Below are 12095 nucleotides of genomic sequence, written 5' to 3'. Positions count from 1 at the left end.
GAACCCGGTTCCCTGCATCGGCAGGCGGACTCTCAACCACTGCGCCACCAAGGAAGCCCTTTTCATGCATTTTAAATGGTCCTTTTTTGGGAGGGGGGGTGTCTCTCTAAGGGAGCTAAATGAGTGAGATCAAATAATTTTAATAAGAAGCGGATTCAACAGTCCCTTGAGATACAGTAGAATGCATATGACTGCTGATATAATAGATTCCCATCTTCAGCAATGATAAAGCAAAAAGAAATTGGAGCGGGTGCAGGCAGTGGGGAAAGGTGCTGCAGGACCACAGGTTAGGATCCTCCTGCTTTGGCTTTCTGCTAAGTGTGCTCAGTTGGTGGTTGTTTCCATTCTTTTGTGTCTTCACCAGGTGGTGAGTGCTTCCTTTGTGCAGTCTGCCTTCCAACATTTAAAAGAATGTCACAAGAAGTCCTGTTGAGTTCTCCAGAATCTTTTAAAAAATATAAATATTTGAACTGACCTCGTAGCAGTTGCATAAACATGCTGGGAATATGGGCACAAATTAACTTGCTTGCTATGATTTTATTCTTTAAGGAAAATAGATGGTGTACATTTTTCAATCCTCTTTCTCCCAAGATGCTAACACCTTCTTACAGCTGAATTTCCTGAAAAGACATTTGTTCTAAACCGAAGGTCAGATGAGGTTCTTTAATTAGAAGTTCCAGAGAGTTCTTGTACACAGGTCAATTCTGTAGCCGTTTAAGTGGTTTAGGAAGAGCTATTGACTGCTGACTATTTTTACAGTTTTTTTTCTTTGCCTGTTTCCCTTGAAAGTATCAGCTTTAGGAACAACTTGTAAACACACTTTAGATTATGCGAGGTCATCGTCTGTAGATCTTGCGTTTTATGTGCTTGAGTGTTCAGGAAGAAGGAATCACAGTATGTTGCTATGATTCTCACTCTTATCAAATTAGAAGGAACATGTCCTTCACATAGAAATACAGTATTTCTTGGTCTTTTATAGTAAGCTGAAAAGCTTTATCTTACCCTTAACATCCTGTTGTGTGCTGTGCATATTTTTAGCACTTGGCTTGTGGAGTCAAGAAGCCACAAAAGTTTGAGGTAGGATAAGGTGGGGAGTCTATTCTGCACCCAAGAGCTTTAAAGTTTCATATAAACGGGTGTGTGGAAAACGAACATTGTCCATTATGAGCCATTGTGACAGTGACCATTACTCAGATTTCATTTAGTAGTAAGACTGTCAGCTCACATCTGTTTGGCAACATCTAGAGGATCCTGTTCCTTGAAAGAATGAATGAAAATGTAGTTCAGGTGTTGTTGCTGTCATCCCGTTTTATTCATTCAGCTAAAAATTACTGGCCATTCTCGGAGTGCCATGCACTCTCCAGGGACTGTTTTATTCCTTTATATTTTTGCGTGGGCTGCTGTTTCTCTTCTTTGCCTTTCTAACCTCTGCTGGTCCTGCAAGCCCCACCCCCTCAATGACTCTCCCCTGACTCTTCCCATGTGAGTTGCCTGGCCTTTCTAAGGCTTCCCTTGAGCTCCATGCAGCCCTCTAACATAGCCCTGTATCACATTTGCTGATTTCTCTGTAGCTGCACCCCCAGCTCCCAAGAGACTGTGGGATCCATGGGGCAGGGGCGGTGTTGTATTCAGATTTGTGCCCCAGCGCTTGGCAGAGCGTCTGGCACATGGTAGAAGCCTAGTCAATGGTTGGTGAATGAACGCAAGCAAGCGTCCTGCGTTCCCTACCCTTGGGTAAACCTGAAGAAAGATGAACTAGATTTGAGATCTTACTGCATAATTAAATTACCCTGTCCAAATAATTTTTAAAGCTGAAAGGAAATTCAGAGATCGGCTACAGGAAATTGAGGACTAGAGAGGTGAAGAGAGTTGGCCAAGGTCATGCAGCTGTTTAGTGGCAAACTGGGACTGAAGCCCAAGTCTCCTGCTGGCCAGGCCTAGCCCAAATATGGGGAAGATTAGTTGTTATTTCCTCTTAAAAATTACCCTGGAATCCAGGCAAAATGACTTAGCAACCTAAAAATGCTAATGGGGAGACAGCAAATTAAAACTATTTACAGGAATGGATCGAACAGCGATTATTCAAAACTCTCTGGAAAGAGGAGAAGTGGAGATGGACTCACAGCTGATTTCTTCTGACAGGGTCATGGGCCTGTAAGCCAGTGTTTGCTGGCCAAACTCTTAACGAGGGTGGAGGTCTGAACAGGCCAAATTTAGCGTCTGTCTCTGACACAGATTTGGGTTGAAAGACATATGTCAAGTTCAAAAAAACTAATCGATGCGTTTGTATCCCTAAGTGTATCAAACAGGGGATCTGAAATGTTTCTCATTTTTAGTGTTGGACAATGATGGATGTAAAGAACAAGTGATTTTTATTTTCCACCTTGTGATTTTAGAAACCAGTTTAGCCTATCTCCAGAACAAGGCCCATAAGGAAAAAAAATCTGATTTTTGGATGTGCGTTGAAGTCAAAGTTGACTAACGAGTGGTTAAGCATTGGGAAGGCTTTGTGAATATTTAGCGGAAACATGGCAAATTGGTACCAGTGACTCAGAATTTACCTGCACATGTGTTTTGTTTGGATGGTTCAGTGTTTTAACATTGAAAACATTGTCGACCTTTAAAAATAAGATTTCACATGTAAAAAATTCTGGATTTCTACCTAATTTTAGAAAGTGAGAGAATCCAGTAGTAACACTGGATGCACTTGTATATTAGTTTTCTAATATACAAAGTAGGTGTCTTAAAACAGATATCTGTTCTCTCACAGTTCTGGAGGCCAGAAATCCAACATCAAGGTTTTGGCAGGGCCCCTCTCCCTCTGAAGTTTCTAAGGGAGAATCCTCCCTTGCCTCTTTCAGCTTCTGGTGGTTGCCAGCATTCCTTGGCTTATGGCTGTGTAACTGTAAACTCTGCTTCTGTCTTCACATCACCATCTCCTCTTTGTGTCAAAATTCCCTCGGTCTCACTCTAGTAGGAACTTTGTCGTTGGATTTAGAGCCCACCCAGATAATCCAGGATGATCTCATCTCAAGATCTTTAATTATATCAGCAAAGACCTCAAACCTGCCCACATCCTTCATCCAAACTCTCTGTGATAGGCAGAAAAATGGCCCCCAAGGATGCCTACGCCCTAATCTCTAAAACCTTTGAATATGTTACCTTTACAAAAGGGGCTTTGCAAATGTGATTAAGGTTTAGGATTTTGAGAGATTATCCCAGATTATCTGGGTGGGCCCAGTCTAATCACATGAGTCCTTAAAAGCAGAGAGCCTTTCCAGGCCTGTGCTCAGAGAGATGTGTGAGGACAAAAGAAGGGTCAAAGGGACGAAACATTACTAGCTTTGAAGATGGAGGAAGGGGAGGCCATGAGGTAAGGAGAGCAGGCAGCCTCTAGAAGCTTAGAAGGCAAGGAGCTGGATGCTCCCTAGAGCCTCTGAAAGAAACACAGCACTGCAGACACCTCGATTCTAGCTCAGTGAAAGTCACGTCAGACGTCTGACCTCCAGAATGGAAAATAATAAATTGTACTGTTTAAGCCACTAATTTGTGGTAATTTATTACCTCAGAGATAGAAAACAAATATGCTCATCAGGCAGATGGCTTGCTCCAGGTCTAATTGGAGGGTTTTGGCTAGGACAGCGCCTTGTCCTTGCCATTTCTTTTCCCTGTTCTTCCCCTAGAAAGCTGCATGGTTTGCTTCCTTATTCACTCAGGTCTCTGTGCAAATGTCACCTAATCAGAGGATTCCCCAAGAGACCCCTAACCTTAAAACAAAACACCAACAAAGCTAAACAAATCCTACCATTCTTTTTACCCACCTTTATTTTTCATCATAGCAGACATCTAATGTTGTACATTTAATTGTGTCTATTGTCTGTCTTCCCCTGCTAGAACTGGAGCTCTATGAGGGCAGGGTCTTGCTAGTTTGTTCCTAGCTGTATCCCCAGGGCCTCAAATGATGCCCAGCGAGCAGTAGGCCATCAATAAATATTTGAGTGAATGAGCGGATGAATAAATACAGACTTCCCATGCTTCTTGAGGAGCATGGGATTCATGTACTTCCCTTTCATAAGATTTCCATCAATTCTCTTCTAAACTGAGTGGATGAGGGTGCCCCAGCTAAGCTACCATCCGTGCAGAGGGTGTCCACTTGGAGTCCTGGGCCCGTCTGTTCTCCTGCTGTCTCTCTTTCCAGTCCTTGATATGAACTTTGGGTGAGGATGTGCCCGTGATCTCTGCACTGCCCACTCCTGTTTCCTGTATATTATCTCTGCCTCTGTTCATTCCCTGTTGGCGCTTTTCGTTTTTAACTTTTAAAACACTGTCTGAACTGGAGTTGTCCCCACAGCAGACCCAGAAGCAAGGACTGGAGTGCAGGTACACCATTTGGGAAGGTGATCCCAAGGAACAGAGTAAGGCAGCAGGGAAAGTGAGGGAGGGAAGCGGTCAAAGCTGATACACAGGACAGTAATGAGGACTTACCACTGTCAGTGACTTGAGTTCAACCTCCTGGGCGCCCCTGGAGAAACCATGTGGAACATGTCCTAGAATTGACCTCCATCAGAGGCAAGGAAGCTGCAGTATTTATCCATCAGCTTCTGTCCTTCATGAATTGAGAGTTATCTTTGGAGGTGCAACATCCCTGGCATTTTCAATTGCCCTGCAGGAGGGCTGCACAAATTCCCTCAAGGGGATGGAGAAAACCCTCAGGCAGATAAGCAAAGAGAGGCAAGTATTTATGAAGGCAGCTGACAACCTGCCTCAAACTGTCTAGGAGTTGAGGGGTGGAACGGCAACCGTTATCTGTTCCAGTCCACCAGCTGTTCTCACTGGATGGGCAAGGACCGAGACCCATACCCCACGCCGCCCCGTGGTGAAGTCACCCACTGCTGTACACTTGCCCGCCTCCACTATGAAGACACGACCTTAGCTTCTCATGGCTTGGCTCCCTGCAACAGTAAAGTAGCTCCTTTTTTGCCTGTGGGCTTACGATCATCAGGATCACAAAATGACCAGGTGACAGTTGTAAACTTAGGTTTAAGTGGAACTCTTATCATATCTCTTGGTGGAAGCATCCTCTACTTCCTCTTGGGGATTATGATCCTGCAGAACCTAAAATTGTGGCCGTGGAAGCACATATCCCCGAAGCAGGGACCGGGAGTGCAGGACACTGCCACCCCCTTGGTTGCTAGCATTTGTCTTCTGGCGGTTAGGGACATGGCATTGTGAGTGGCTGTTGATTCCACATATAGACTGCATTTGGGAAGACAGTGCCCCAGCTCTACAATGTGTTTTCCTCCAGCTAGAGCCTTAGCTGAGCCTTTGAGAGCCCATTTCAAAGCTCTACCAGGGCAATCAAGAGACTCTGCATGATGGTGCTATATGGTAAGGGCAATGAATTCCATGGTTATGTGCCCTTTATCAAACTTCTTTTACCGTAAATCACTGCTCCTTCCAGAGTAGAAGGGGTCCCTTGTAATCAGCTTGACATCAAATGTTTGGTCGGTCTCCTCAAAAGAGCTCAGTATCAGTCTGGCTCCTGATAGGTCGGTTACCCATCGGTGACAGTACCTCTATCAGGTTTGGTGAAAAGGGACTCATGCGATTGGACACATGCATAGCCCTCATTTCTGCCATGGTGGTTACTCTGGTGCTGGAGAAAGCCCTCATACAGAAAGGCAGAGAGAGGTGGTGCTGAGGTATGCAGCTGTCAGTGTGCTAAGCACTAGTCCGCCGGAGCCGAAGGTGAACTCGGGGGTGGGCCAAGGGGATATGGGGTCAGCCATCGGGAGCGGCTGACACTTGCACCTTAGGATCCCTAGCTAAGGGCTGCCCTTCCCAAGAACATTCGCATGGTTAGGGCTTCCCCTTTTTCTTTTCATCGTTCCTTTCCTGGGAATCCCAATGTACACTTATATTTTAAAGTTAGTTTTCTCTCAAAGAAGACTCTCTCTCTCTCTCTCTCTCTCTCTCTCTCTCTCTCTCTATATATATATATATATATATATATAGGCCCTCCAATATCTGCAGGTTCTACATCTATGGATTCAACCAACTGCAGATTGGAAGTATTAAAAAAAAATTCTAGAAAGTTCCAAAAAGCAAAACTTGAATTTGCCACGCCCTGGCAATATTTTTCATAGCATTGACACTGTGTTTATAACTATTTACATAGCATTTACATTGTATTAGGTATTATGCCTACTGTAGAGAGGATTTAAAGTATATAAAGTATATGGGAGGATGTATGTAGGTTATACACAAATACTGCATCATTTTATATGAGCCTTGAGCATCCTTGGATTTTGGTATTTGCGGGGATCCGGGAACAAATTCTTCATAGATATTGAGGGATAACTGGAGAGCAAAAGAGAGAGAGAGAAAGAGAGAGAGAGCAGGGGGGAGAATATATAACATATTTTAAATATATATATATATACATATATTTTATATATACGTGTGTGAGTAGAAAATAAAAACACCATAATATTAAGAACGACCATATCTGCATGATCAACATATAGGTGACATTTTTTTCTTATTTTTATTTTTGGATACCTTTATAATTTTTAACTGTAAAATATATCATTTCTGTAATCAAAAGTGAACAGTTACTTTAAAAATTTGGAAGAATCCACATTTGTATTTCAGGTATAAATTTGGGACCCTTTTGTCCTCAGTTTGCCCAATAATTTCAGTTGCTTGGAAAAGGGGGATTTACTGCTATGAAACAACTTTTCAAGTAGACATGAGAAATGAATGAAGACTTCAGTGCAGTCATGTCAGAAGACAGACACGAGGTCTCATTATTCCTCACAGTCTGATACCACGTAGTTTCTTTTAGAGTAGATTTCAGAGTGAAGAGAGACATACTGTAGTTGCAGGTATTTACTATGAATAAATCTGGGAGGTCCTTTGAGTTAGAAATATAATTATGCAAAAACTTTTGCAGGAAAAGACTGCCACTCCAAGTGAACTGGAAAGGAGGCTTAGTCTTTTTGTTTCACTTCATTTTTGAAATTGAATCTAAGCACACTTTTAGTCTTGAGTGAAAAAAAGTATTATATTATATATTTGTATTATATTTATTATATTATAGGTAATAGTTAAATATATTTTAACTCTGGAGATAACTACCTATATTTTGTTTTAAATCCAAAATTTGATTATCTTGCACTTTTGAGCTTCATTTTTTTGCTTGAGATGCCTTTACAAATGTAGAAAAAAATATAGAGAGACAGTTCAAATTCATGAAAATCAGAATTAATAGTTGTAACTCCTTTAGTACATTAGGATTTAATATCACAAAATTAATAATTCTCTGCTTAAAAGAATGCCTAATTTAACAAGCTGATAACATAATTTGTAATGATGTATTTTGTGCATGTAAATGGATCATGTTATTTTGACTTTGAAAATGCTTAGAGACAGTGTTTAGCATCAATTTGAAAAATCTGCCTGTTTGCATTATTAATTTGCTCAGTGGAAAAAGAAAGCACCAAGTTTTCATAGAAACAGAGTGCAAGAGTGGACTTGGGGACTTCCCTGGTGGCACAGTGGTTAAGAATCCACCTGCCATTGCAGGGGACATGGATTCGAGCCCTGGTCCGGGAAGATCCCACATGCCGCGGAGCAACTAAGCCCACAACTACTGAGCCTGCGCTCTAGAGCCCACAAGCCACAGCTACTCGGGAAGAACCCACATGCCGCGGAGCAACTAAGCCCACAACTACTGAGCCTGCGCTCTAGAGCCCACAAGCCACAGCTACTGAAGACTGCGCGCCTAGAGCCCGAGCTCTGCAACAGGAGAAGCCACCACAATGAGAAACCCGTGCACCGCAACAAAGAGTAGCCCCCGCTCACCGCAACTAGAGAAAGCAACAAAGACCCAATGCAGCCAAAAATAAATAATAAATAAATAAATAAATTTATTTAAAAAAGAAAAAGAATGGACTTGGGAGGTTAACAAACCCCTCTATTTTATAGCTGATATAGATACCTAGAGTTAAATAATCTGTCCAGGTTAACAGTTAATGTATACCAGACTTGCTACTAGATCTCTCACTAAAGTGGAGTGCTAGTATCATTTCATTTCAGGCAAAGTGAAAGAAAAATAAACGTTTGTGGGCATCTATTATGGGCTCTTACAAAGATTTTCCAAGAAATTTTCTGAAGTGAAAACCAGTCGGCTTAGGAAGGTCACGTACTTTGTCCAAGGTCACATGGCTAACTAAAATTGGAGCTGTGATCCCAAACCAGGACTATCTCAATGAATAACACTTGAGAAATTATTATTTGGGAGAAAGTACTTCCAGAATTGTGGAATAAGGACGTCCAAAAATCCACTCCTCAATGAAAGCAACAAAAACATTGGTAAAAATTTTCACAATTAAATTTTTCAGTTCTCTGCAAATTAATCAAAAGTTTGGGGCTTCCCTGGTGGCACAGTGGTTGCGCGTCCGCCTGCCGATGCAGGGGAACCGGGTTCGCGCCCCGGTCTGGGAGGATCCCACGTGCCGCGGAGCGGCTGGGCCCGTGGGCCATGGCCGCTGGGCCTGCGCGTCCGGAGCCTGTGCTCCGCGACGGGAGAGGTCACAGCGGAGGGAGGCCCGCATACCACAAAAAAAAAAAAAAAAAGTTTGCACAAATCTAAAGAGTGTTTATTCAAGAAAAATGGCTGTATCTTGATAAGGACAGCATGCTTTGTGGCATTTTAACTATACCTATCTCATTTTCCTCTCTCCAGTTTTATGGTAGCCTTGAATATGAACAGCCTTGCAGCCATGACAATAGCTATGACAACAGCTATGTCAACAGCCTCATGGCCCCTAAAGAAGGCAGATGGATTTGGAGCTCCCCCAAATCCCATCTCCAGAGATTTGTCATAAAATGACCTGTCTGGCAGCTGTCTGAAAACCTCCTTTGCAGAGCTTGTCTTTATTTAACTTGACTCAGAGCTAGCTCAGTGCAAAATCCCTTTTCCCAGGATGTTTGTTGTAAGTAATCAATGGCAATTGTTTAGCATCACAATGGCTGGAGGCAGTGATACCAGGTGGGGACTTCCAAAGGGAAAATTGGAGTAGGGGACTTTGAAAAGCTCCAGCATATTACTGGGAGCCTAGAAGGATACACACATGTGCACTACCAGGAAAGAGAAGGCTCTAATTTCTAGCCTCTGGCTGACCTTGAGGCTCTGTATAAGCAAGTAGTAAAGGCTGAGGCAGAATTGTAAACTGCCACAGTGGTGAAGTCATGCCACAATATACGCACAGAACTCCTCAGAAAAGAGTGGGAAACTTACTGGTTCAAGGCATTTAAGAAAATCTCTATACAATCATTAGCTGACCACTAAGCTAACCAATATGGTACTTCAATGGCTGCAAATAAAAAATAATATAGATCTTGCAGAATTAGTAAGGAAATGGCTAAGCAAACAAATAGTAATAACAAAAATGAACAGCAACAATAACATCCCTGGAGAGGAGGACAACCTTATTTTTGGGATTGCCACATTATATTATTTAAAATATCCAGTTTCCAACTTGCAAAGAAACAGAAAAGTATGGTCCATACAAAAGAGAAAAAGAAGTCAATCGAAACTGTCCTTGAGGAAGTCCAACTGTTGGACTTACTAGACAAAGACTTTAAGTCAGCTATTGCAAATATTTGCAGAGAACTAAAGGAAACAATGTCTAAAGAATTAAAGGAAAATATGAATGCAAAGATCACATATCATATGACTCCATTTGTATCAAATGTCAAAGATAGGCGGATACATAAAGACAGAAAGTAGATTCGTGTTTGCTAGGGCTTGAGGTAAGGGGGGAATGGGAAGTGACTGCTAATGGGTCTGGGATTCTTTTTAGGGTGATGAAAATGTACTTATAATTAGGTAGTGGTTATGGTGAATATACCAACTCTGTGAATGTACTAAAACCCACTGAATTGTACACTTAAAAAGGGTGACTTTCATCTGGGCATGGTTTTACATGCCAAGACCATGTAATTTGTCATCTAATTGTTGAACTAAGTTGAACATATAAAATCATTAGAGCATATAAGTGCTATCAAGGAATCAAAGTACTCCAATGTATGTTTTTAAAAATGTATCAATGTTTTTCTGAATTCTCCCCTATATTGCTTTATATCTAATCTCTTCACTTTCTAAACATATTTTCTTATATTTTTGAAATTTATGAGGATTCTGTTCTGTTTCCTATCTGCAGAGCTAACATTTAGTTGGGTGTTTTCAGGCAGATTCTTCAGGCAAAGTGACCTTCTCTGCACTGCCCCTTCCATGTCCTCACATTCCTATGGCCTTTTAGAAATCTACACCATCTCCCATCAATTTCTGTACAAATGAGTTTATAAGCTGACATTTGGGCCTAGAGTAACCTTGAAGAGATGCCAGAGGCACTTGGTTGAATTAAAATCATAGCATTAGCAAGAAGTGATTTTCCTAAGGAATTCAGATGTGATAGACAAGGCTTCCAGACTTATAAGGGAGAATTTTTTTTTTGCTCTAGGAAATGGCTGTGTGAAGATGACCCAACATGAGACTTGTATGATTAAGGGAACTTACAGAAAAGTTTAGGTTGAAAAAACTACAGGTTTTTCTCCCCCAACTCCTCATCCTGGAAAATTTTATAGAAATTAAATGGGATCTAGTGAACATTAAACACTTTATAAGGAAAACAGATTTTTCAAGTAAATAGAAGACAATCTACAGTTTTATAAAAATGTATCATTTGAATTCTACTATTTGTTTTAGTCCAAAGAAAGTTTCAAAATGTCCCACTAGATTTGAACAGAATTATACTAGTAGAATATGTAATACCAACTTTTTTGGACTAAATTTTTAAAAATATCTATTGGGGTTTTCAAAAAGGAATGTAATCTCCTATGATCACACACATTAAGGGGATGAATAAACAATGGAAGGGAGCCAACTGACTCAAGGATTCTAAAATGCTAAGAACCTGAGATAATGATCATCACCATAGGACGCACATCTGGGAGAGAAAGAATAATGCTGGGGTCAAGTCCATCCATCCTGGGCCACAGTTGGACTCTCTAGCATGACCAAGCTTGAGATTGTACTCATGTGTAGCCAGACAACTGTGGAAATTCACATTCTCAGCATGGCTTTTTTACAAATTCATCGAGTTTAAAGAAAAAGCCTTTTTCCTCTACTTTGAGCTATCAGTGTTGTTGCCAAGTATAGTGTGTCTTGTTTAACTTGGGGGATAATGGTTTACAGACCTCAAATAGCATCTCAAGAAAGTCTTCAACGTCAAATGCACTTCTGTGGGGACTTTAAAATGTGACCTGAGGGAGAATATTCAACATTGTAAGCAGGTTTACGTGTCACTAATGGCAATATGTTAACACATTTCCTGTTACATATTAATGATGGTGCTGATGTCTATGTAGAGTGTTTTAGAGTTCACAAGGAATTTTTACAGACATAATTTTACTTAATTCACGCAAAAGCCTGTGAGATATTCAGGGCAGATATTTTTGTCTTCATTTCACACATGGGAAAACTGCCGTTCAGAAGAGTTGAGCTCTCTGCTTGTCGTTACTAGAGCTGAGGTCTGGACGCAGGACTCTTGACTCCAATTTCAGAACATTTTGCAAACCCATGTTCTCCATCTGGACTACACATCAGAATCATCTGGATGATGTTAGGAAAAATCTTCATGCCCTGGCTGAACCCCAGACCAAGGATATCAGAATGACTTGTCATAAGACCCGGGCAACTGTATTTGTCACAGCTCTTCAGGTAACACCAATGTTCAGCCAAGTTTGAGAACCTTATTCTACTATATCATGTTTCTTCCTTATGGGAAATGTGGCATTCAAAAACTGAGGCCCAGAAGCCAAGATGTGACGCTTCAAAGATTTTAAGATATTCATTGTCTCATTCAGCTATTATTTATTGAGAGTCTTCTATGTGCCTAGTGGCACTTTTCTAGAAGATACCACAAAGTTCCTGGCAGTCTGGTTACTTCATAGGCATGATTATCACCTTGGCTAAGTGTGGAGAGCTGCTCTCATGGTGCTGAATTTTCCTCACTCTTGCCCCACTT

The sequence above is a fragment of the Physeter macrocephalus genome, chromosome 7, assembly GCF_002837175.3.
Source record: "Physeter macrocephalus isolate SW-GA chromosome 7, ASM283717v5, whole genome shotgun sequence".
In the NCBI taxonomy this organism is placed as follows: Eukaryota; Metazoa; Chordata; class Mammalia; order Artiodactyla; family Physeteridae; genus Physeter; species Physeter macrocephalus.
Note: the sequence above shows the minus strand (reverse complement) of the source record.